At 42.5% G+C, this 25,426-nt stretch overlaps 1 pseudogene; it reads right to left on the reverse strand.

The window, feature by feature from the left end:
* Positions 1 to 1,142: 1,142 nt before the first annotated feature.
* LOC142046549 (uncharacterized) overlaps positions 1,143 to 25,426 on the reverse strand; it is a 96,286-nt pseudogene continuing 72,002 nt past the window's right edge.

Consider the following 25,426-nt stretch of genomic DNA (forward strand, 5'->3'; position numbering starts at 1 on the left):
CCCTCACAGTTCACAAATGAGTGGCGATAGCCCTGTGGAAGCTTGCAACACCAGACAGCTACCAGTCAGTCGGGCATCAATTTGGAGTGGGCAAATCTACTGTGGGGGCTGCTGTGATCTAAGTAGCCAACACGATCACTGAGCTGCTGCTATCAAGGGTAGTGACTCTCGAAAATGTGCAGGTCATAGTGGATGGCTTTGCTGCAATGCGGTTCCCTAACTGTGATGGGGCAATAGACGGAACGCATATCCCTATCTTGATCCTGGGACACCAAGGCAGCCAGTACATAAACTGCAAGGAGTACTTTTCAATGGTGCTGCAAGCACTGGTGGATCACAAGGGACCTTCCACCAACATCAACGTGAGATGACTGGGAAATGTACATGACACTCGCATCTTCAGGAACTCTGGTCTGTTTGAGCAACTGGAGAAAGGGACTTACTTTCCAGACCAGAAAATAACCGTTGGGGATGTTGAAATGCCTATAGTTATTCTTGGGGACCCAGCCTACCTCTTAATGCCATGGCTCATGAAGCCATACACAGGCACCCTGGACAGTAGTCAGAAGCTGTTCAACTATAGGCTGAGCAAGTGCAGGATGAGGTAGAACGTGCTTTTGGACATTTAAAAGCATGCTGGTGCACTTTACTGACTCAGTTAGACCTCAGCGAAACCAATATTCCCATCGTTATTACTGCTTGCTGTGTGCTCCACAATCTCTGTAAGAGTAAGGAGGAGACATTTATGGTGTGGTGGGAAGTTGAGGCAAATTGCCTGGCCGCTGATTATGCGTAGCCAGACACCAGGGCGGTTAGAAGACCACAGCAGGGAAGCTCTGAAAACCAGTTTCGTGACTGCCCAGGCTTCGGTGTGAAAGTTCTGTTTGTTTCCCCTTGATGAAAACCTGCCCCCTTGGTTCACTGTACTTCCCTGTAAGCAAACCGCCTTCCTCCCCACTTTGATCGATGCTTACAGAGGCAATAGTCGTTGTTTCAAATTCATGCATTCTTTATTACTTCGTCACACAAATAGGGAGATAACTGCCAAGATAGCCCAGGGAGGGTGGGGGAGGAAGGAAACACTGGGTGGGGTGGTAATGGAGGGGAGGAGCGAAGGACAAGGCCACACTGCACTTCAAAACTTATTTATTGAATGCCAACTTTCTGTTGCGTGGGCAGTCCTCTGAGGTGGAGTGGTTGGATGCCTGGAGGTCCCCCCACCGCGTTCTTGGGCATGTGGGTGAGGAGGCTATGGAACTTGAGGAAGAGGGTGGTTGGTTACATGGGGCTCCAGCGGCGGTCTGTGCTCCTGCTGCCTGTCCTGCACCTCAATGATATGCTGGAGAATATCAGTTTGGTCCTCTAGTAACCTTCTTTCATCACACTGACTCCACCTATCATCTTGATCCCGCCACCTTTCCTCTCACCCATCCCTCCTGTCCTCGAGTTCATTTTGTGCTTTCCTACACTCTGACATTGTCTGCCTCCATGCATTCTGCTGGGCTCTTTCAGTGTGGGAGAACTGCATGAGCTCAGAGAATATTTCATCACAAGTGCGTTTTTTTCGCCTTCTAATCTTCACTGGCCTCTGGGATGGAGATGATACGGGGTGCGTTGAAACATTTGCAGCTGTGGTAGGAAAAAAAGGGAGAGTAGTGTTTAAAAAGACATATTTTAGAGAACACTGGGTAGACTCTTTCACGGTGAACAAAGCTGTTAACGTTACATAGCATGTGTACTTTCTTTACAAGGTCACATTTTGCCTCTTATATTGAGGGCCTGCCGGTTTGGTGTGAGAGATCACACATGCATGGCTGGCGGGCAACAGAATTTGGCTTGCAGGCAGACATGGTAAGCCACAGTCTTTTGGCTCCTTTAACCTTCTTGACATGTGGGAATGGTTTCAAACAGCAGTGCCCTCATGTCCCATACCAAGCACCCGTTGGGTTGGCCATTTAAAATGGGTTGGCCACTTAAAAGGAGGAGGGGCTGCAATTTTCAGGTTAACATGCAGCACAAAGCCAGCTAAACCCCTCCACCCCACCCTATTCTCTGGGATGTTCGCGTCACCCCTCCCCACACCGTGTGGCACACAGCAGGGATGATTTCTGGTCAGTCACAGGCAAACAGCCCAGCAGGAAAGGCCACCTCTGAATGTTCCCTTAATAAAATTCCCCTATTTCAACCAGGTGACCATGAATGATATCACTTTCCTGAAGATAACACAGAGAGATAAAGAATGGATGTTGCTTGAATACCAGCAAACACCAGGACGATATGCTGCCATGCTTTGTTATGCAATGATTCCAGACTATGTGCTACTGGCCTGATGTGGTAAAGTCTTCTACCATGGAGGATGGAATAAAGCTGCGCTCCCCAGAAACCTTTTGCACAGGCTTTGGGAATACATCCAGGAGAGCTTCACTGATGTCCCTGGAGGATTTACTCTCCATCCCCATACACGTTAACAGACTTTTCCAGTAGCTTTATTCACTGCGAATGCATCCCAAGTCTTTAGGGCTAATTAATCATTAAACATGCTTGCTTTTAAATGCTGGATTATATTTACAAAGGTGCACTCACCAGAGGTCCCTTCTCCGCCTTCTAGATCTGAAAACCCGTTTTCGGTGGGTTGGGAGGGTACTAGATCCAGGGTGAAAAACAGTTCCTGGCTGTCAGGGAAAATGGTTTCTCCGCTTGCTTGCTGTGTGCTATCTTCAACCTCCTCCTCATCATCATCTTTGTCATCCCCAAAATCCGCATCCCTGTTGTGTGTGAATCCATTGGCGGAGTCCACGCACAGGGCTGTGGTAGTTGTAGGGGCACACCCTAGAATGGCATGCAGCTGCTTGATCTGAATAAAGTCAATGTTGACAAACTTTGAACATCATGGAACAACGTTTTCCTTTATTAACTGGAAGAGCTTAAAAAATATTTTGGCTCACAAAGTCAAGAACTTAAATAAAAGCAAATTATGTCAATTTTCAAGTGAGCAATATTGAATGTGTTAGGCTCATTTCAGGTGGCATTTTTTTAAAAAAAAAATATGCATTATACCAATAAAAACAAAGGAGTGAAAAAGTCAAACAAATGGACATTTTTTAACATTGATATATTTTTGGATGCTAGCCAGTTTTAATAATCTTACCTCTGTTTAAATTAAAATACAGTGTCAGCTTTTAATACAAACCCTACATGGGTTGCAACTCACAATATGTATTAAATCTAAAAAAAATCATCATTTATCACTGCACTATTTCAGCAGTGGCAGCTGTGTATTTTTAAAAGGTTCCTATGAACACAGATCTTACTTTAAATTTAATACTATGTTATATTACTCACACTTGAACTGACCTTCATAAATATCAAATCCTTACAATCATAAGTCCTGACATTTAATACTTTCCTGCAGGGCCATGTTACATTGTAAGGTCACTTGTCATATGCAGCTTTTAGAGAGACTTATCATTTTAATGAAGACACTAACTCAGACACATATAGTCATGAAATAGTGGATTAGCTTACTACTCTTACTGCAGCTTAGCCAACACCCTATATAGGATCATACTGAAATAATTAAAATTGTCCACACCAGTTCATTGCCTACCTGTACTAATAAGCTGCAGGTGCTTTGCGTTGTTACCTCAGAAAAGAACACCTCAGGGGGTGCTTTGAAGCACTGTAGCCCTTCCTTTAACTCAGGATGAAACTAAAAATGCTGCCCCATTTACCTGCTTCACTCAGTGCAGGAAATTAAAAAAAGCAATTGCCCTCTCCCACTTAGCAAGCTGCCTAGGTGTCAATTTCAGATAGAGGTAAGAATGCATTGGACACTGAGTTCCAGTGTGAAATCCTGGCCCCATTGAAGTCAATAGCAAATTTCAATTCATTTCAGTGGAGCCAGGATTTCACTTTGAGTGATCACAGAGCCACAGCAAAGCCTATAACAGAATCATGGCAAAAAAATGAAAAAAACTGACAGTCGGGAAGGGGAAGAGTTTGTAGGTATCCCTTTCAGAGTTCTATGTGTCTCCCTTTCTCCTCTTGTGTATTCTGCAGTAGATCATTTAGAGACATGTATACATTGTTTGTATTTGTTGATTGTCAATTATTAATTTATCTGATTAATTCTTTATCACCATGTTGCTGCTCTGTCATTGAACACAAGGAAGTGGTTACTAAAACTGATCTGTACATGCTCTGACACTAAGGGTACAGTATGTCTTCACTACTTGCTGGATCAGCGGGCAGTGATCGATCCAGCAAGGGTTGATTTATCGTGTCTAGTCTAGACACGATAAATCGACCTTCGAGCACTCGCCCATCGACTCCTGAACTTCACCACCACGAGAGGTGCAGGCAGAGTCGAGGGGGGAGCAGCAGCAGTCCACTCACCACGGTGAAGACACCACAGTAAAGTTGATCTAAGTATGTTAACTTCAGCTACGTTATTCACATAGCTGAAGTTGCGTAACTTAGCTTGATCTCCCCCGGTGTAGACCAGGGCTAATACATGATGATGATGATGGGCCTATTCTACATATGAGCCAGAAGGACAGTTGTTTCCCTGCGTCCTGGTGATCAGTGTTTCCAGAGCTGCACTTAGCAAAAGCCAGGTACGTGTGTTAAACAGTGTATTTTGACACCATAAGCACATCACTCAGAGGTTTTTCAGGTATTGCAATGGCTTCCCACATAATTCCAAGTCAAAGGTCCTGGTCTTGAACTTAAAAATCCTCAGCAGAGAGGGCCTGGGCTCTCTCGCCAAAACATGCTGCAGTCTCTTCAAGAGTAGCACAGCTGCCAGGACTGTGCACACTGCCTGGGAGCCCCCAGAAGGAATTCTGGCTCAGTCCTAGCATTTCTGGCTGCAGTGCAGCCCCTCTCACATGCATGATGGTCCATAAGGCACAATCTCGCTCTCAGCAAGTTGCACAGTGATGTGTTTCGATAATGAGGAGAGACTGTGTCTTTCAATTGTCAATGGTGATTAATGGCTCGGTAATGGTATACAGTTGCCAATAAAGCATGTGAGTTTTGTATTTGAAACAGTTTTCAGTGAAATGTATTTATGGCCACTTAACATTCAGGAACCCATATCCAGAAAGGCTTGCTGCATTACATTATGAATGCTTTAAGTAGTCTCCAGGTTTTCAAAGAAGATAACATATATCCTTTACATGAAGAACCACAGTATGTCCGAACAAAGGAAAGACAAGTAAACTGACACTGCAATGTTTACTACAGTACTTGTTACAAAAAACCTCATATTCTCTATCCTCATGAGGAGTTATATCTCCCATAAAATTTGAGTAAGTGCATTAAAAACCTAATTCAGTAGAGAAACAAAATATTTAATAAAGCTGAAACAAGATGTCCAGGTTCAGAATAACCATCCATTTGAGTTTACAATGCAGAAATTCTGATGACAGTTTATTTTAAACCAGGTTGTTCACTGTCATGCATTATTATTTGCATTCAGATGTGTGAGCCTGGCAAAATTAAGGGAATAAATTTTATATTTAAAAAAAACCACAATGTGAAATGTTGTAAAGAAATGTCATGCTCTATCGCCATTATTTATTAAGATATATGCACTGCATCAATTTTGCAATTTGAATTCCTGCACTATAGCTCTAGAACAGGCTTGTTCTCCTACTGAAATGTAAGCAAATATTTATTATCAATAAATAAATACATCAGTTAAAGATGCACCTCAAATTTGATAACAAATAACTTCTCAGGGGTCCTGGTGGATTCTCCATCAGTGACCATTTTTAAATCAAGATTAGAGGTTTTTTTCTAAAAAATAAGCTCTAGGAATTATTTTGGCGAAGTTCTATGGCCTGTGTTATACAGGAGGTCAAACTAAATGATCATCTTCTTTAGAATCTGGGGGAGGGCTAGCTCAGTGGTTTGAGCATTGACCTGCTAAACCCACACTTGGGAGTTCAATCCTTGAGGGCATCATTTAGGGAACTGGGGTAAAGATCTGTCCGAGGATTGGTCCTGCTTTGAGCAGGGTTTTGGATTAGATGACCTCCTGAGGTCCCTTCCAACCCTGCTATTCTATGAAAGTGCAAGTTACACATGTAGATATCTCATTCATATTAAAGATATTACTTAACATTAAATGTCATTATCAAATTATATTGTTTAGTGTGTCCCACTGTTGTAGAGCAAATATGGATAGAAGGAGGCAGGTCTAGAACAGGCACTGGCAACCTGTGGCACACGTGCCAAAGGTGGTACACAAGCCAATTTTTACTGGCATGCTGCTGCCAGCTGGGATCCCGGCCGCCAGCCCCACTCAGCCCACTGCCAGCCTCGGTGAATGGAATCCTCAGCCGGCAGCAGACCGAGCAGGGTCGGTGTCCAGGACCCCGGTTGGCAAGAACTGGTGGACTGAACCCCAGACCGGCAATGGGCTGAGCCGCTCAGCCCGCCGCCTGTCTGGGGTTCAGGCCACTGGCCCCTTGCCAGCCGGGGTCCCGGCCATTGGCCCCGCTCAGCCTGCTGCCGGCCTGGGATACCAGCCGCCAGCCCCACTCACCTTGCTACCGGTCTGGGGTTCCAGCCTACCGGCCCGGCTCCCTGCCAGTCGGGGTCCGGGCCTCCAGCCATGTTCAGCCCTCCTACTGGCCTGGGGTACCATCCCAGGGCTCTGCTCCTGGCCTGGTCCGGGTGCTCTGCAGCCCTTACAAAAAATTGCACTACAATTAGCTTAAAAACTTGAAAACTTAAAATCTTTAAAACTTTGTACATTACAGTAATCGTTAAAACATGTATAACATTAATATATACATAGGTTTGATCAAACAAAGTAGTTGTACTTATGTGCCTGTGCTTAATTTGTGTTTTCGATGCTTTACCTTCTAAAAAAATCTCGCATGTCTCACACCCCCAGAAAGGGCATTTCGCACTCCCCGGGAGTGTGTGCACCCCAGGTTAAGAACCAGTGCACTAAACTAAGATCTGCATTTTAATTTAATTTCAAATGAAGCTTCTTAAACATTTTTAAAACCTTGTTTACTTTACATACAACAATAGTTTATAAACTTATAGAGAGAAACCTTCTAAAAATATTAAAATGCATTACTGGCACGCAAAACTTTAAATTAGAGTGAACAAATGAAGACTTGGCACACCACTTCTGAAAGGTTGCTGAGCCCTGCTCTAGAAGATATAAAGAGTTCAGTAGATGAAGGAGAATAATCCTCCACAGAGAGTTCAGTACAGAAGCAGGATGTTATGAGAAAAGAAAAGAAGTGAAAAAGAGATATGAGAAAAAATATAATGGCACAGAAGTTGTATAACTTATCAGGTTAAATTGTAGGTTGTAAGTTAAATTCAATTTTTCACCATTAAACAAATAAAGATAATGCTAAGTCTGTAATGAATATTTCAAATTCTTTCCATCATTTATATGGGAGTTGCTCAAGGACTGCCATTTCTGATAAGATGTTATAATTATCTTAATCATTTGAAGAGATTTCCACTTCTGATAAACCATTTGGCTAAGCCAAAGAAACCCAAGTCTGAGGATGCCACCTTTATTATTTCTAGAATGACATTTTCAGGCGGTCAAGGATAGCCACATTTAAAGTAAAATTTATTGGTCACAGATTTTTCCAAAATCCTTTCACCTTAAGGCAATCTCACAGCATGTGTGTCAATGAACCAGAGGTTTTGCTGTACCTCCTACATTTATCATCCTCTTTTATGCCTTAGATAAACATGAGGAGGTACTAGGATGATCTTCAGCTGAATCAACTGTAACTCTAGGTCAACTGAGGACTGTTTAATGTTACAGCCAATATTATTCCACTAGGATGCAGCTAAAGTGGCTCTTAGCTCGGTTTCCCATGAAGCTTGCAATTTATCCAGGCTTACTGCTATTGCCTTCATAAGGTAAGAATAGAGGATAAATTTTTCAAAAGCCCTGATGTGATTTGGGAGCATAAATCCCATCGGTTTTCAATGAGACTTGGGTGCCTGAATCAGTTAGGCCCAGATCCTCAAAGGCAGACATTTAACTCCCCATGAAATCAGTAGGAGTTAGGTGCCTAAATACCTTTGAGGATCTGAGCCTTAGGCACTATTGAAATATTTACCTATCGTAAAATTGAACTAACCATGTGCTTAAAGTTAAGAGCATGCTTTGCTAAATTGGGTCTTAAGAACTTATAAAAAAGGCTTTAAACGTTCTCCAGCCCAGTTTCTTTCCTCTCTTTTTTTTTTTCACCAAGCTCAACTGGTAGTGAAGTGGGGAGCTGACATTTTTGATCACTGCAGTGGTCTCTGCCAAGTGCTTTATTCATGTCCAGGTGTCCCCGCCACCCACCCTTGCTCTGGAGTGCAGTAATGTCTTTGGACAAACTGCTGGGCACTGCACAAGGATTTACAGTAGCACAGCCTAAATATTATTCATTTAAACATATACTCCTAGATCACAGGAAAGCAAAGCTGGAGAGGTTTCTTTCTCAGCCTGTTCCTAATTTCAGAGCAAGCGAGCAAGTACTTTTTATATCCACATTATTGCCAACCACTCCTTTACTTGCTACACTGGTGCTCAGTATCTTCTGTTTCTAATCGCTGTGGCCTTTATGATACTGTACTTAATGAATTATGCTTCTCAGGAGGAGGTCAGTGAAAGAATTAAGCTGAAAACCCCTAACAGTGTTGTTGGCCAGAAGCCAGCTCTTTCTAGGCTGTGTTTCTGCATGAGCTCTACCACAGCTGGAGCGAAACGACTTGCAGGTGGCTCAGTGGGCAGCAGATCACACAGTACTGCTCTGTCCGCCCCTCGACAGCAAGGAGGGAGTCACCTACGCCTGCCGTTGGTGGCTGAAAATGTGCAGGAAATGTCTGACAATCCTGATTAAGAACTCCCAAGCACTGAACTTTCCATAAGGAGAAGGCACACTTAGATCTCTCTTCTTTGACATTCTGACTTCCAATTTAAGTTCTACTTAGGGTCCAGAGGAAAATGCTAATTCTTCTCTCTGTAATGTATGCAGTACATGCATTTGCAAACTTCATATAGCACATTTCATACTCACACAGCAGATCGGAGACTGGAAATTATGTAGGTATATAGGGATTTTTTTTCCCCCTGAGAGATTTTATAGATTATATTTAAAAAGTAGCTGAAACATATTAAACAATTTCCTGAGTTTTTTATAAACTATTCATTTTAAAATTATCTTACCAGATGCACAGCACATAAGTAATGGAAAATAATGGTACATAAACTCAGAGATGGTGTGCTATAGTGGATTGGGTGCACTGGACTGGGACTCAGTAGATCTACATTCTATTCTCTGCTCATGATCTGCTGTGTGACCTTGTACAAGTCACTGTCCCTCTCACCTTTTATCTATTTAAACTGTTAGCTCAGCAGGGAAGAGACTGTCTCTTTCTTTGTGGAGACCCCAACAGAGCTCATGTTCCCAGGGCTCGCACCTGGAGTGCAGGAAGCAGGAGTACCCAAATGTACAGACTGTTCTATGAGAATAATAACTTCTAAAATAAAACACAAAGCTTCTCTGAGACACATTCCTGCCAGGACAACTCTACACTTTCTCATGACTTTCTTACCAGGACAAAACACTGTCGTCTGTAAAACCACCATGGACAGGTCCACAAAACGGGGCCATTTCCTATTTTTATTTCTAATCACTGAGATACATGGCGTTGTCCAGTGACGGTGATACAGAGAGGCTGGTGAGCAAGAGTCAGGGGGTTGTTTTTTTGATGATAGGATGTGATGAATCAATAAGTTTGTGATCAGATGGTAGGTGGCTAACAGTTTTGCAAGCCTGGCTAAAAATAAAAAAGTGCACAGGCCAGCCTCTTTCCTCCTGTACCTCCAGTACTGATGTTCTAAGAAAGATCTGGCTCACGTGACCCTGAGGACAGGGTCTTAAAAATTCCCAAATCTTGCCAGCCTAGCTCCTCTTAATCTCACAGATTGCTCCCACTCACCCTGAGAGAATAAACGGCTAGTAGCTTGATCGTGCCCTCCTAGTCCTTCTTACTCACGCTTATCTAATCAGGAAACAGAAACAATAGCATGTGACTAAAGTGGCCAGTCACACTGTAGCAATAAAAAATGATGAGTAAGGATAGCACAGATCTCAAACAACCCATGGTCTGATTTTCGTTCACTGAACAATTACAACTAATGAACAAGTATCAGAGGGGTAGCCGTGTTAGTCTGGATCTGTAAAAGCAGCAAAGAATCCTGTGGCACCTTATAGACTAACTGACGTTTTGGAGCATGAGCTTTCATGGGTGAATACCCACTTCGTCGGATGACATGCATCCAACGAAGTGGGTATTCACCCACGAAAGCTCATGCTCCAAAACGTTTGTTAGTCTATAAGGTGCCACAGAACTAATGAACAGACTCAGAAAATGCTAAGTCCATTTGCGAACCATTAAAGAAAAGGGATAACATTTGTCTAATTGGCCAAACTCTAATAAGAACCTTGGATTCTGTCTCCAACACATTCCATTTAGCCACCAGACAACATGGAATCTCTCTATTTCCTGCACTCACTGCAGACCTTGACAAATCTGCAAACTAAACACAGCCATGAAACAGATTCAGAGGGACCCAACAGCAAGTTTCATGCCCCCGCAACAAACTGAAATTCAGAAAGAGCCAGGAAAAACCAGCATCACTAGTAAGCACTTTAATTTTTTATCTTCATCTTGCACTGCAGTACCCATAGTGAAATAGGTGCAGGGAGGTGCATGGGAATGAATGACAGGGAAGTGTTAATGGCACAATGTGTGCAGCTTAGGGTCCTCAACACCTCCCAGCTGGTCTCTAATCCCCATCCTTGCACCTTGATCATTAAGGCTTAATTTATTGCATTTTAAATTAAAAACATATAATGCGGAATATACAGGCTCATGTGCGTGGTAGCTCTCATTCCCTATAAATTCCCACTCCGCCTAGGAAACTGTGGTTTGTTTTTTTGTGTTGCTGATTGGTGAGCACAGAAATTGCTAGCAGGTTTTCATCTCTTGAATATATTTACCATCATGGAAGAGGGAGAAAAGTCATTCCTCTGGCAAAAGGGGAGAAACTGGAAAGATTATATTATTTTGACCTTACATTTGAGCTGACATACAGCACAGTACTAAATTAATGACTTGGCACAATAGACAGGATTAGCATGATGGGTTATGAGCAGTTTTGCAGCACCATAGCTGTTCTGTTGCTACCAGTGGAGGTCAGTAGAGGCACCGATTGCAAAAAAGCCAAATGTAAAAAGACAACAGCGTAACTGAGCACATGCAATGCAAAATCATATCTAGTCCAAAAAACCAGTCCCTCCAAGCTAATGATTTAGGACTATTAGCAAGCAGTAGTACATGAAAGGATGTAGCACAACTGATCAGGTTGCACGTAATTCTTTATGCTTTCACCTTTCAAAAGTAATATTTTTTCAGTTAATTTAAAAACAATTCAGAAAGTCAGGAGGCCCTTTGTTGGAAAAGTAGTGTCGCTGGACAACAAATTAAAAAGAAGTGAAACATCACATCATCTGCTTCTCTTCTGGCTGTAGATCAGCCACTGCTCAATGAGTACTTAAAAGCAATAATAAAAAGCTATTCTCTCTAAGTATTGCTTTGCAGTGATTGGACTGCATTCCTTTAGTAAAACAAGTCCCTATAAAATAAGCACAGGCTATTTGGCTAAACTCTAACAATTTTATCTAAAAGAACAAGACAAAAACCACACAAAAATGTCAAGGATTTCCTTTGCTAAATTATAGCCCATCATGTTGCATAGCAAACCACTGACCTCACTTCCCAAGTAAACATTCTTGGAAATGAATTCATTGATAAGAATGATTGAACTGTCCATTCAGCGACAGATCTCAATGCTGTTACTTGAGTTGAATAATACCTTGCTCTACTCATTCTGAGAGACATGAATTAACATGTCAAGTATCAGAGGGGTAGCTGTGTTAGTCTGGATCTGCAAAAGCAGCAAAGAGGCCTGTGGCACCTCATAGACTAACAGACATATTGGAGCATGAGCTTTTGTGGGTGAATACCCACTTTGTCGTGCATGCATCCGACGAAGTGGGTATTCACCCACAAAAGCTCATGCTCCAATATGTCTGTTAGTCTATAAGGTGCCACAGGACTCTTTGCTGCTTTTACATGAATTAACATGAACATCAACATAAATTAGGGTATCAAAATCCAGTCCCACATATTTTGTTCCTAAGTGACTCCATCAGGGAGAATGACAGAGAATTCTCACCACATGGACACCAGAAAGATGTAATTCTTCTATTCACAAGGCAAGTAACATTCTTCTACATAGCATAAAAATAGTCGGACTCGAAAAGGCCAATGATTTATCTATCTCACTATAACCTTCGATATTGGTACTAAGATATCAGGTAGTGTAAGATACTAAAATATTGGTACAGAAATATCAATAAGATGAGGTGATAGGTGTCTTAGAAATACCAAAGATAGATAAATAGCTCTGACTGTGGCCATTAACAGATGCTTCAGAGGAAGGTATAATCACCACTATAATACAGTTGCAACACTGTTTGTCAGATGAATTTCCCCCAGTCCCAGCTAATGAAAAGCACACTGCCCTGAGACTTGAGGAATAATAGTCCTTGTGATTGTTCTTCTAGCTAGTGTCATCAGAGGCGATGCATGGGGGGGGCGTGCAGAGTCAAGTGCTCCCCCCCAGGTGGCCTGCCTGGAGGGGAGGGAGAGGGGCTCTGTCCTCCTTCCTCTGTGCTTGCCCCCCAGCATGCTCAGTACCAGTCCCTGGCAGCCAGGGTGCGGGGGGAGTGGGACCAGCCACTTCTCACACCAGCCGCTGGGTCGCTGCTCTGTGGGCTGGGTGCAAGGCAGGGGGAGTCACTGGGCAGAGAAGATACACGGAGTGGCCACGTGTCCCCTTTTAGATTGTGTGCTCCCCCTTCCCCCAGTCTGGGGAGGCATAAGTCATCTATGAGTGTAACTATACTGAAGAACATTTTCTGCTCTTATACACTGCTCTGCTAATAACTATAAATCAATACAGCCCTAACTCATTACAGTATTAATTTAGATAGAACAAAGGGCCCAAGAGTCAAAGGTGTTGACATGACATGACCTTGTCACTGTCCAACATTAAACAGCACTAAAGAAGGTCTCAGGTTTGGTACACAAAGACCTCAGCCTGCTTATTACCATGCTTAGTACCAAATCCTTTTAACCTTTTCTTAAAGATACAGACAAAGAAGGAATAACAGTGGAAGCATTTAAAATATAAAATATTAATTAAGGCTTTCATTTTAACAATATTCCTTGTTCCTTTTCTCTTTAACTGGACAGAGTTTTTAGAAGGAACCTCCCCTACCCCTTGTCTGACAGTCTCAAAGATGCAATTAAAAATGGACATAACTGTGCTTTTGGGAGAAAGTGAAGTTAGTTGTGATGGGTCAGAGCTGTTGTGACTGCTGTTGTTGAAATTCAATCCTGTTTCCTAGAAGACAAAACAAGACAAGCACACACACAAAGGATGCGGAGAGCAGAACAGCAAAAGATAGAAAATGAAGATTCTAATGTTGACTCTCACTTGCATCCTCACTGGCAAAACACAAGCACAACACACGGTCTCACCACTCTCTCTGAGTATGTCTACACTACCCACCGGATTAGCAGGCAGCAATCACTCCAGCGGGAGTAGTTCTATCATGTCTAGTCTAGACGCGATAAATCGATCCCCAAGTGCTCTCCCGTGAAAGGCTCAGGTGGAGTCGATGGGGGAGCCGCAGCAGTTGACTCACCGTAGTGAAGACACCACAGTGAGTCGATCTAAGTATGTCGACTTCAGCTATGTTATTCACATAGCTGAAGTTGCATAACTTAGATTGGTCCCCCTCTGCCCCAGTGTAGACCAGGCCTCTGAGACCTGGCAAACTTGTAGCAGCACTAGGCTGTTCAGGGTACTGGATTTAGCTGCCTTTCTGGTCACAGGCTTACAGAAATTTTGCAAAATACATTTTCTTGGCTGGCTAAGTCAGACTCTTATTAGACAGAAGGCAAAAGAAGAGAGTAGGAAAGAGAAGAAATAAGATTCATCCGGCTGACACCTGCCCCCATTATTCCTTCCCTGCCCCCTCAGGCTGAAAGGCTGATTATGGCCTACGTGGGGCTGACTGAACTGCTCTGGCTGGCCACAACATCCTGCCCATTAAAGGGGCAGGCCACCTTGTTACAAAAATGTTCTGGGTTTTTTCATTTAAAACAACTCTTCCTTCCAATTTTTTCTTCAATTTTATTTCTATAAAAAGTTTTAAAAGACTCAAACAAAATGGAACATTTTGTTCAACCTAAAATTATTTTTTCAACTTTTTAATTTCACTGAAATATTAAAAAAAAAATTCTTTTCAGGTTAACACAGGTTGATGTCGAGCTGAAATATTGGTTATTATCCCATCACTAGCTGTGTCCAGAGCAAAACACAGTACTCCAAGTGGCACAGGCAAAGGGACTAGTGGAGCTGTACAGAGAGAGTGTATTACTGCACTAGGCTTCTCTGCCTTCCCCAGGTGAGCTCTGGATTATTTGTCTCCCATGTCTTTTAGCTTTAATTTATTTAATTTCTCTGCAGATCCAAACCTCTCTGCTCCCTTCACAGGCACCTTTATGCTTTGGTCTCTGGTCTTTTGTTTCTTTGCTTTCACTTGACCTCAGAAGAATCTCTGAAAAGTTGAACTTTGTCAATCCTGTATTAAATTCTCTTACAGTCTCCGAAGTAAGTCCGGACACAAAAAAAATCTTCCTTTGCTGGTATCCCCCATTCAGATGCCTTTTGACATCAGACAGGCTCATCAGCTTAATTAATGACTTCAGATCCCACACCCAGATGCCTTAACTTTGCACTTTTCGCAGGCTACCCCTTTATTTTCTCTTTCTCTAAACATAGGAAGCAGTCCTTAAAACACATGCAGGGACAAAGGCGATAGAGAAAGACAATTACTGTCAGCTCCTTAAAATCCAATTATTTTGCCTAACCTTCCAGTACCTACCTCAGGGAGCTAACCTGAGACTCAGGAGAAAGACTTCAGGTATGACCTCAGGAAAGTCTCTGTGCCTCATTTTTCCCGTCTCTCAAGAGGTGATAATAGCAACTTCTACATCACAAGGGTATTGTAAGGAAAAAAATACATTAAAGATTGTGAGGCACTCAGATATACCAGTAATGGGGGCCACAGAAGTAGATCAATAGGCTTATTCTTGAAAGGCAGACAAGTCTCATGACAGAAAAAAAGGAACACATTTTTAATTCAGCATGAACCATGGGAAACCTCCGTGGAAAAACACGGAAGAAAGAGTTGCTAAAAATGACAAAGAAATAGCAAGTGAGTCTACCTTCAACCTGTGCATCTGAAAGACTTTTACTGCAGGAAAATGCTCTTTTGTCTTACTTAGCCTTTGTAGCTCAGCTGGACTCATTGATCCTTTTAAGCAAATGAAATTTAACAACAGATTTACCAAATCAAAATATCAAGGAGAGAAAAACTGCATTGTTCACGATGAGACATTTTATAGGGCGTTTCCCATCTTTATCGTCAGTGTTCTAGGAATGTAACACATGGGATAATATCAGTTGATAATTCTGGCCTCAGATACTGTTATTTTATGTTTCATGAAAGTTAATTGCATCTTCAAACATTGTCAGACAAAGTACTGAGAAACAGGGCAGATTCCTTTACAATGCAGTTCTCTATTCATTTGACAACCAGTCCATGCTAGACCAAGCAGAACTCTTATAAAAAAAATTGACACAGCAGGTGTAATTGAGAGCTCAGGGAACAAAAGGGTGCTATCATTTTATAAAAAGAGCTAGCCTCCCATGGTGACCTGCAAAGAATGTGGCCTTTGAAACAGCTTCACTAGAATTAGTAGCCTTTCAGAAAATATGACTATTGTTCTGAATTCCACTTGAAAATTTAATTTGCCCCCTGTTATTCTTAAACAAATTCCAACAGAGTTTTATTCCACAAAATCTGTGTAGGTACATGAGGAACACTATTTTAGCTGAGGAAATTCATGGGCCTTTTATACATACAGCTGTCTATTTATAGTGTTTATTTGTCCCTCTGTACTTAAAGAGAGCAGTTGCAGATATAATTCATGATCGGATTCAATATTGAAATTGTAAGTGTTCTATAATTAAACACATACATTGTAGGACACTATTAAAAGCCAAATTATATTTAGACAGATAAGCACATGAAATAAAAGGTCTTGCTCATAAAAGCAAACAAATTTGAAAGCTAAAGTTCAAAGGCAAGGCTAAAACTATGTCTCTTCCCAACATGCAATATTAGATAGATATAATGCTTTAGCTCAGACAGCCTGTATAATATCTACCCTACTATAGTAAGCCAAAAGTAGTTACTTATGAATAGAGTTTAACTTTTAATTTTCAATTTCTTTGCTTTGATAAGTTTGAATTAAGTATTTAGAGTTAAATTCATCCATGGTTTAAGCAGAACTAACTTAGCCCTGATATATGTGGGAACAATGTAAGTGTCTTTCCACAGACACTGAGTAGGTAAACATTGGCTACAGAGTTTCTGATCCACATACTATAGTCAGTTAGAGTGACTGATTTAGGAATAATGAGAAGTATTTGTGGCATCTTAGAGACTAACACATTTATTTGGGCATAAGCTTTCATGGGCTAAAACCCACTTCATCAAACAAGTACTCCTTGTTATTTTGGCTGATACAAACTAACATAGCTCCCATTCTGAAACCTGATTTAAGAATATGCTCCTAGTTATACTCAGTTATAGAAGATGCATCATCCTCTTTCAGATGGCTTAGACTTTCCCAAAAGTAACACAGAAATAACCCCATTGTCTTGTAACACATTAGCATTCATGTGTGGAAAATATATTTAATTTATGAAACTGACACATTTCAATAACAAACAAGAGATGGAACATAATTAAACAAACATAGCCCTATAGTTGATACAGTCAATAAATAACCAAATCTATCTATATGGAGTATAGAATACTACTGTTCAGTTAAATATATAAAGAAAAGGATGAGCTTTGTTATAAGTAAAGGTAAAAATGATTGCTATAACTTTTTTGGATTTAGTTCCAATTTTGGTCAAATGATTGCTATAACTTTTTTGGATTTAGTTCCAATTTTGGTCAAATCCATTTAGTCAAATCAATTCACCAATCCATAACAGCAACCAAAGGTGAAAGTTTCCTTGATTTTAGTCAGCTTTTCTACACTGGTGAGGACACATCTGGAGTATTGTGTCCCGTTTTGGGCTCCCACACTACAGAAGAGATATGGACAAATTGGAGAGAGTCAAGCAGAGGGCAATGAAAATGATTAGAGGGCTGGGGCACATGACTTATGAGGAGTCGCTGAGGGAACTAGGCTTATTTAATTGGCAGAAGAGAAGAGTAAGGGGGAATTTGATAGCAGCTTTCAACTACCTGAAGGGGCATTCCAAAGAAGATGGAACTAAGCTGTTCTCAGTGGTGGCAGATGACAGAACAAGGAGCAATGGTCTCAAGTTGCAGTGGGGGAGGTGTAAGTTGGATATCAGGAAACACTATTTCACTAGGACGGTGGTGAAGCACTGAAATGGGTTACCTAAGGAAGTGGTGGAATCTCTATCCTTAGAGGGTTTTAAGGCCCAACTTGACAAAGCCCTGGCTGGGATGATTTAGTTGGGGCTGAGCAAGGTGTTGGACTAGATGACCTCTTGAGGTCTCTTCCAACCTTAATATTCTATGATTCTAAGAGATTTCATGAGATATAAGAAGAATACTGCTTTCAACAAGTGTAATTGTGTCTAGGGACATCATATTGGGTTGGCTATTTACTATCCAAAATAATTATCAGTCATAGATGCGAAAAAAAATGTGTTTTCCCCAAATAAATAATGTTTCAGATTATGTTTGGTTACAACAAGTCACGTCATGTTATGTCATCTTGCCATGCCTGACAAGATGGAAACAATTATGGCATGACACCACAAGTGTCAGAAATCAGAAAACTGAAATGCACACTTTTTAAAAAGGAGTGCCAGGCCCCTGCAAAACCTTTCCAAGTGGCAAATATGCAACCAAAATGTTTAAGAGCTAATTTGGGAAGGAACATATACTACTTCCTCCCCTGTCTATTGAATTATTGGGGGTGGGGGACAGGAATCTGTCAACCAGGGAAGAAGAATGTGAAACTAAGGGCATTTAAGTCCATGAGAGTTGCCTATGTATGGACTTACCTTTCTTTTGTTTTTCTGAACAGATACATAAAGCAATGTACTGGTATATGTGTATATGTTTCTATCTAGATTTTTGTATTGTGCTACATGGGATTTTAGGGTTTGGTTCTACAATTGCTTATTGTTTTATTTAGCCCCTCTGAGGTCAATGGGACTAAATATAGAGGTCAGAATACATGCAGGAGTAAGGGTAGGCAGGGTTAGGACCTTCAGTGGTTGTCAAGTATGCCAGTTTGTGAAATTTCTCAATATGAACTAACATATACTCTTTGACAGATTTACAAGAACTGCTGAGAAGTTCAGCATGGAAAAAAGAGATTTCCCATAGAAAAGCGAGTTAAAAATGAGTTGTATTGATGCTATTTAAAAACAGAGCGCTAAAGTGGAAGTAAGAGCCTTTTTGTAATTCAACCAGAATTCAAAGAAAACAAAATTAGTTTAAAACGCATCTTATATGTATATTCTATAGATATATATTCAAAATATGCCCAAAATGGCTAATTGTTTTACATTTTTAGCTATAAATGATTATAACAGCACAAGCAAAGGGCAACTTTCCAGATTCCTGGTTGAGCAAAGATTAGCCCCATGCACTTTTTCTAACTAGATCATTACTCACTCAACACTGGAATAATACTAAAACTGTGGAAGCTTTGGCTTATAATGCTCAGGATACACAAAAAACTAAAAGGCAGTTTTGAATCATGAGAATCCTTTTTTCATGTTCTTCTCTAGGGACGATAGATGTTTATGAACTGAGCCAAGAATCAGGCTCCTGGTTAATGTTAGCTCTTGAAATTTGGTAAGAAAATGAAAAATTATTATATTGTATCTATTGCTTCCAGTTTCTGACAGTTGTGTGCATTATTTGCATATATGACAGCATGATAGTTTTGATGTATGTGAAAGAACATGTATTAGAATATATAACCTAGATGCAATAGTTTTAGAATTGGGCAGTATAGCACGTGTCTACACTGGCAAGTTTTGTCGCCAGTTTTTGGCAACAAATGAACGATGGCATACACACTGCAAGGTGACATTTTTTCAATTTTATTGGCCTCCAGAAAATGTCCTACAATTCCCATGCTGCCTCTCTGGTTAGCGGTTTGAACTCCGCTGCCCTGCAGCCAACCCGCCCCGCCCCCTGGCAAGCCATGGGAATTTTAAATCTCATTTCTTGCTTGCTGGCTTCCCAGAGGACCCTCCCAGTACTGCTTGGACCACCGCTGAGTTGTTGGATCTGATAAATATATGGGGAGAGGAGTCTGTTCAGTCGCAGCTGCAATTGCCCCATAGGAATCGGGACACATATGGGCAAATTTCTCGAGGCTTGTGCAGAGCAAAGATAAAGGAGCTGAGGCAGGCATACCATAAAGTGTGGGAGGCAAACCATCACTCCGGTGGTGCACCCAAGACCTGCTGCTTCTATAAAGAGCTGAATGCTATCCTCGGTGGTGACCCCACCTCCATCGCCAATAGCCCCGTGGATACTTTGCAGGTAGCAAAAAGAAGGAGTAACCCAGAAGCTGAAATTCTGGATGAAGAAGTTGAGCTAGAAGAGGATGTATTGCTCCCAGTGGGGCCACCCGGCGCGGCAGGCAGCCAGGAACTTTTCTCCACTCCAGAAGTGCTCAATGGGGAGCAAGAAGCAGATGAGATGCCAGGTAAGTTGCTATGGCTTGTGTAGGGAATTGAAAAGTGGGAGGCAGGTAGTGTTTTCTGTGAGCTGGACATTACCCTGTGTAGCTAATCTGCTTGGCCAAGCAGAGTGTCGATGGACATCGAGATCTGCAGGGAATCCTCCAGAGAGAGGCTCTGGAAAGTTTCAAAGAGGTACTTGTTAATTCTCTTTCACAGATTCCAAGGGATTGCAGCCTTGTTAGTTCCCCCATTGTAGGAAATTGCACCATGCCATTTAGCAATCACTGGAGCTGGGAGTTGCATATAGACCAGGGTGAAAGCCGCAAGCATTCAGCAGTTGGGTCCTGGTTTCCCTGGTAACCTGCAGCAACGAAATGTCAGCCAGCAGGTTGGCTGCCTGTGAAAAAGGGTGTGATAATTTTACAATGAGTTCCCTGAAAAGCTGCCCTGCAAGCCGTGACTGTTTGTCTGTACGCACAACCACCTTCCCCCCACTCTTGACATTCACCATGATTGGGGTGCTTACGGAGCTGTGTGCCTGCCTAGAGTTCAGATAGAAAGTGATTTCTACTAGCCCTTGTTACTAAAAGATTTCAGTCATTTGCTGGAATGTAACAATTCCTCTTCTGTTCAGCACAGACCTTGAGGAACACACCACACACCCCCTTGGACCGGCTTTTGCAGATAAGGAAGAACCCTAGGCGCAGCAAAGAAGATATGTTCTGGGAGGTTCTGCAGTGCGATGAGAGACAGACGAAGGAACGCAAAGAGTGCTGGGAAGCCAAAAGGCAGGACAGAAAAGAGAATGCTGCTAGGCAAGCAACAGAGCGGATGATAAAAGTTATGGCGGATCAGACAGCGAAGCTCAAGTCTTTGATACTGCTGCAGACTGAGCAGATCCATGGTCGATCTCCACTGCTGCACTCAACCCCAACGCCACCCCCCTCTATGCCCCCATTTCCTTTTCACTTCACAGAACTCCTGAGTGTCCCCATCACTCCGCCCCCTCTCACAGCTTGCACAATGATAGCTGGAGCTACACACCATTGTGAGATTTTACCCTTTTTAACAATAAACAAATGCTAGGGTATTTAATGGTACAGCATTTTTATTCTGTGTTCTACAAAATTGTACAGCAATCAATTCACTCTTGGGAACAGGCTTCTAAAGCATTTTGTTGCATGGATCTTGGGGCCCAAAACTGTACATGGATGCTCCAGGGAAGCAACTCCAAGGCAGATGTGTTACTGCCCTTCATCGTTCCTCAAAGCCTCTCTGATGTTAATAGCAGTCCTTTGGGCTCCTCTGACAGCCCTAGCATCTGGCTGTTCAAACTGTGTAGCCAAGTGCTCTGTCTCAGTCCTCTACACCTGAGCAAACATTTCACAGATTCACACAGATTATGCAAAGTGCAGCACGCGGCTATGACCATGGGAATATTATCCTTGGTAAGGTCTAGCCTGCCATTGAGACAACTCCAGCAAGCTTTCAAACGGCCAAAGGCACATTCGACTACCATGCGACACCTACTCAGCCTGTTGTTAAAACGCTCCTTGCTGCTGTCCAGATGCCCTGTGTAAGGTTTCATGAGCCAAGGCTGTAAGGGGTAAGCCATGTCTCCCAGAATTACTGTGGGCATTTCCACATCCCCCGCTGTGATCTTGTGGTCTGGAAGAAAGTCCCCGCCTGCAGCTTTCTGTACAGGCCACTGCTCCTGAAGATGCGTGCATCATGCACCTTTTCAGACCAGCCTGCATTGATGTCTGTGAAACGCCCGCCGGTGATCCACAAGCACCTGCAACACCACAGAGAAGTATCCCTTCCTACTGACATATTCAAAGGCAAGGTCATCTGACACTAAAATTGGAATGTGTGTGCCATCAGTCGCCTCACCACAGTTAGGGAAACCCATCTCTGCAAAGCCATCCTCTATTTCATGCACATTTCCCAGAGTCACGATCCTCCGCAGCAGGATACGATTTATTGCCATGCACACTTGGTGTAATACAGCCCCAACAGTGGGCTTACCTACTCCAAATTGATTTGCAACGGACTGGTAGCAGTCTGGATTCACCAGCTTCCACACAGTGATTGCAACACATTTCTCTACCAAAAGGGCAGCTCTCAATCTGGTGTCCTTGCACCACAGGTCGAGGGACAGCTTAGCGCATAGCTCCACGAAGGTTGCTTTACTCATCCTAAAGTTCTGTACCCACCTGTTGTCATCCCCCACTTGCATGATAATGCTATCCCACCAATCAGTGCTTCTTTCCCTAGCCCATAAGCGAAGGTTTACCGTATGCAGCTGCTCTGTGAATGCACAAAGCACTGATAAGTTGCTGCTGTCCGTATCACACTCGGGTACCTGCAATTCATCCTCTGTTAACTTTGCGAGTAACTCTGTGAGTAACTGTGCTGCTAAGCGCGATGTCCTCGCGACAGCTAACAGAGCAGAGGAGAGATGTGTGGGATCCATCCTCTCTCACTGCAGATGCTGGCACACACTACCAAAGAATGACGGTTGAAAAACGGCACGAAAAGAAGCCAGAAATGCAGGGCCAGCCGGGGGGGGGGGAGGGGAAGGGCAAGCGGGGCAATTTGCTCCAGGTCCCGGGCCCCATAGGGGCCCGCATGAGAGTTTTTTGGGGGCCCTGGAGCGGGGTCCTTCACTCACTCTGGGGGCCCCAGAAAATTCTCATGGGACCCAGACCCCTGGAGCTTCTTCTGCTCCAGGTCTTCAGCGGCAATTCGGTGGCCGGGAGTCCTTCCACTCTGGGACCCATCACCAAAGTGCACCAAAGACCCGCAGCAGGGGTCCTTCCACCCCGGGACCAGCCGCCGAAGTGCCAGATCTTCAGCGGCAATATGGCAGCGGGGCCCCCCACCTCCAAAGACCCCAGGCCACCTGAATTCTCTGGGTGACCCAGCAAAAACCATTGGAGGGGTGGGACAGAAAGCGGTGCATGACGGTACATTTTGCATATCCCAGGATGCGCCATGATTCGTTTCTGCATTCCTACAACACCTAGCAATGGATGGTATCGCCAGGCACTGTGGGATACATACCCACAGTCCATTACTCTCGCTGTTGACAAAGGTGCCACAAATGTGAACATGATCTGTTGACAGAGGGAGCAAATGTAGACACGCTTTGGCAACTTTGCTTTTGTCAATTTTTCCTTGTTGACGTTAGTTTCATCGACAAAACTTATCAGTGTAGACAAGCCCATAGAAAACAGGATTGTTTTGAGGATCCCCTTCCCACTACTCTGGGGATCCATTGTGTTCTTAGACACTGTCTTCTGATGTCTACAGGTCTGCTAACTGGAATACTGTAATCAAAAAGGCTTTTTAAGTCACCATTCACACCTACTTAAGTGAAAAATGGGTTTACCCTGCAGCCATGCTTATTTCCATCTTTGTATCCTGCTATGCTACATTTTAAAGATAAGCTTGTACTGCAGTGTAGTTATTAGTGAAGTTACAGTAGACAAAACATTTCTGTATGTATGTGCTAACTACTTATGCTAAACAATCTGTTCCACCTTGTATTTAGCTGTGATACTTTCCCAGACTTGAAGAGCTCTGTGTGGTTCAAAAGCTTGTCTCTGTCACCAGAAGTTGGTCCAATAAAGGATATTACTTCAGCCACGTTGTCTCTCTAGTACACAAAACAGGCATAATAAATTGTGGGTTTCTTTAGAAATCCATAACTCAACCCAGATTCACTGATTGGACTGGGAACCACTCAAGTAAACTTTAAATGAGTGTAAGGTGAAGCTTCTTCCTCATGGGTGCCAGGGAATACGGTTTTGGGTAGAAAAAAGGCAAAGCTCATTCATTTTCACTGAATTATATATCAATCTAGCCCTTTCCTTTCAGATGTGTCCCTCACAGGGCCAAGTAGGACAGGCAGTCACTTAAGGCACTAACATGAGAGGCAACAAAATAGCAACTGTTTGTGTGTCTTACATTCTAAGAGCAGTGAATATTTTCCTTTTGGTACAAGGCATCAGAACTAGAATCAGCCCTGAGACCTAACTGCAGTTATACTATACAAGCCTTTGTCTCCTGACTCGATTGCTGCAATGCACCTTTGAATCACGTTCAGAAACACCTCCACACTTACAGATCCGTGATTCTCACACACAGTACCAATGCTCCCTACATTGCACTGGCAACTGCTTGCAATTCAAGGAGTTGGGTATGAGCCATAAAACATTATATGGTTTGAGTCCTGGCTACCTCTGTCCCCAAGAAATTGAGATGAACTGGAATGTTCTTGCCAAAAGTCCCCAGAGACTGGACTGGGAATTTTTAGTGAAGGAAGGTCTCAGCTCTCAAGCTCCCTTCTTCCACTGGTCCAATGAAGCCCAGATCTGTTGACCTTCATGTTACATAGCAATGCTTATTTATCAACTCAGATCTTTTCCTAAGAGCTGATTTGGTGGGGCTGAGTTTTTTGTTGTGACAAGGGCTTGGCTTTGCTTGGAATTATGTTTGGAGAGCTTTGAGGGGATTTTTGGGGGGCAGTTTAGCTATGTTGTAATTTATATACTATTAGCTGATGTACCTGGGTGTACTTTGGGTGTGCATATTTTATAAATTAAAAGGTAAACAACTAGAAGAACTGAGAGAGGTCATTAAGAAGCAGCCACACGAGGGAATGTGAAACATGGCCTTTTGAGTTTGCAGTACTGTGATACCCACTGCAAAGATAAGTGATTGTAGCATAATAAGCTTATTTGCACAAGGCACGAGATAGCAAAGGTTGTAGCAGCTGATGTGCTAAATGAGCAAAACACGAGAAAGTTATAAAACTGCAAAATTCTTCAGTGCACAATTCACAGAGCAATCCTCAGGCTCATTGCTCAAATAATAAGCAATGTCCTATAGAGTATTTAATTTCTCTGAAAAAAGCCTTGAATTTTAAGACTGATTCAGCAAAACTGGGATGCACAAATGGGATGCGTATTAGATGGCACAGGCCAAGATTTTCAAATTTGCCTATGATATTTGAATGCCCAAGTCCTATTAATATTAATGTGAATTGCCCATCTGCTACATGGATCTAAAACTCTCAGCTGTGCTGTTTGCAATACAAGAGCTTAGCTTTAGGAACAAACGTGGACATTTGGGTCCTGTTGCAAAGCTCACTGAAGCCAATGGGAATCAGTGGAAAGACTCCTATTGACTTCAATGAGTTTTAGATCAAGCTGTTGCTAGGTAACATGCCATTTACTTTGAACAGCTAAAACATGTTTACATAGACATTTGATAATTGGGTAATCTCTGTAAAGTGCTTTAAATATAAAAACCTGTTATATTAAAGATAAAGGAGGAAAGAAAGGGAACAGAAGAGAGAGAGAGAACAAGGATTATAGCCACCTTTTATAAGTCAATGCATCACAGAGAAAATGTATTCCTTTCTATGAGTTAAAATGAAAATTGATACTGAGCCTGCAATTTTTCTGA

This window comes from Chelonoidis abingdonii, chromosome 3 (assembly GCF_003597395.2).
Source record: "Chelonoidis abingdonii isolate Lonesome George chromosome 3, CheloAbing_2.0, whole genome shotgun sequence".
NCBI classification, from domain to species: Eukaryota; Metazoa; Chordata; order Testudines; family Testudinidae; genus Chelonoidis; species Chelonoidis abingdonii.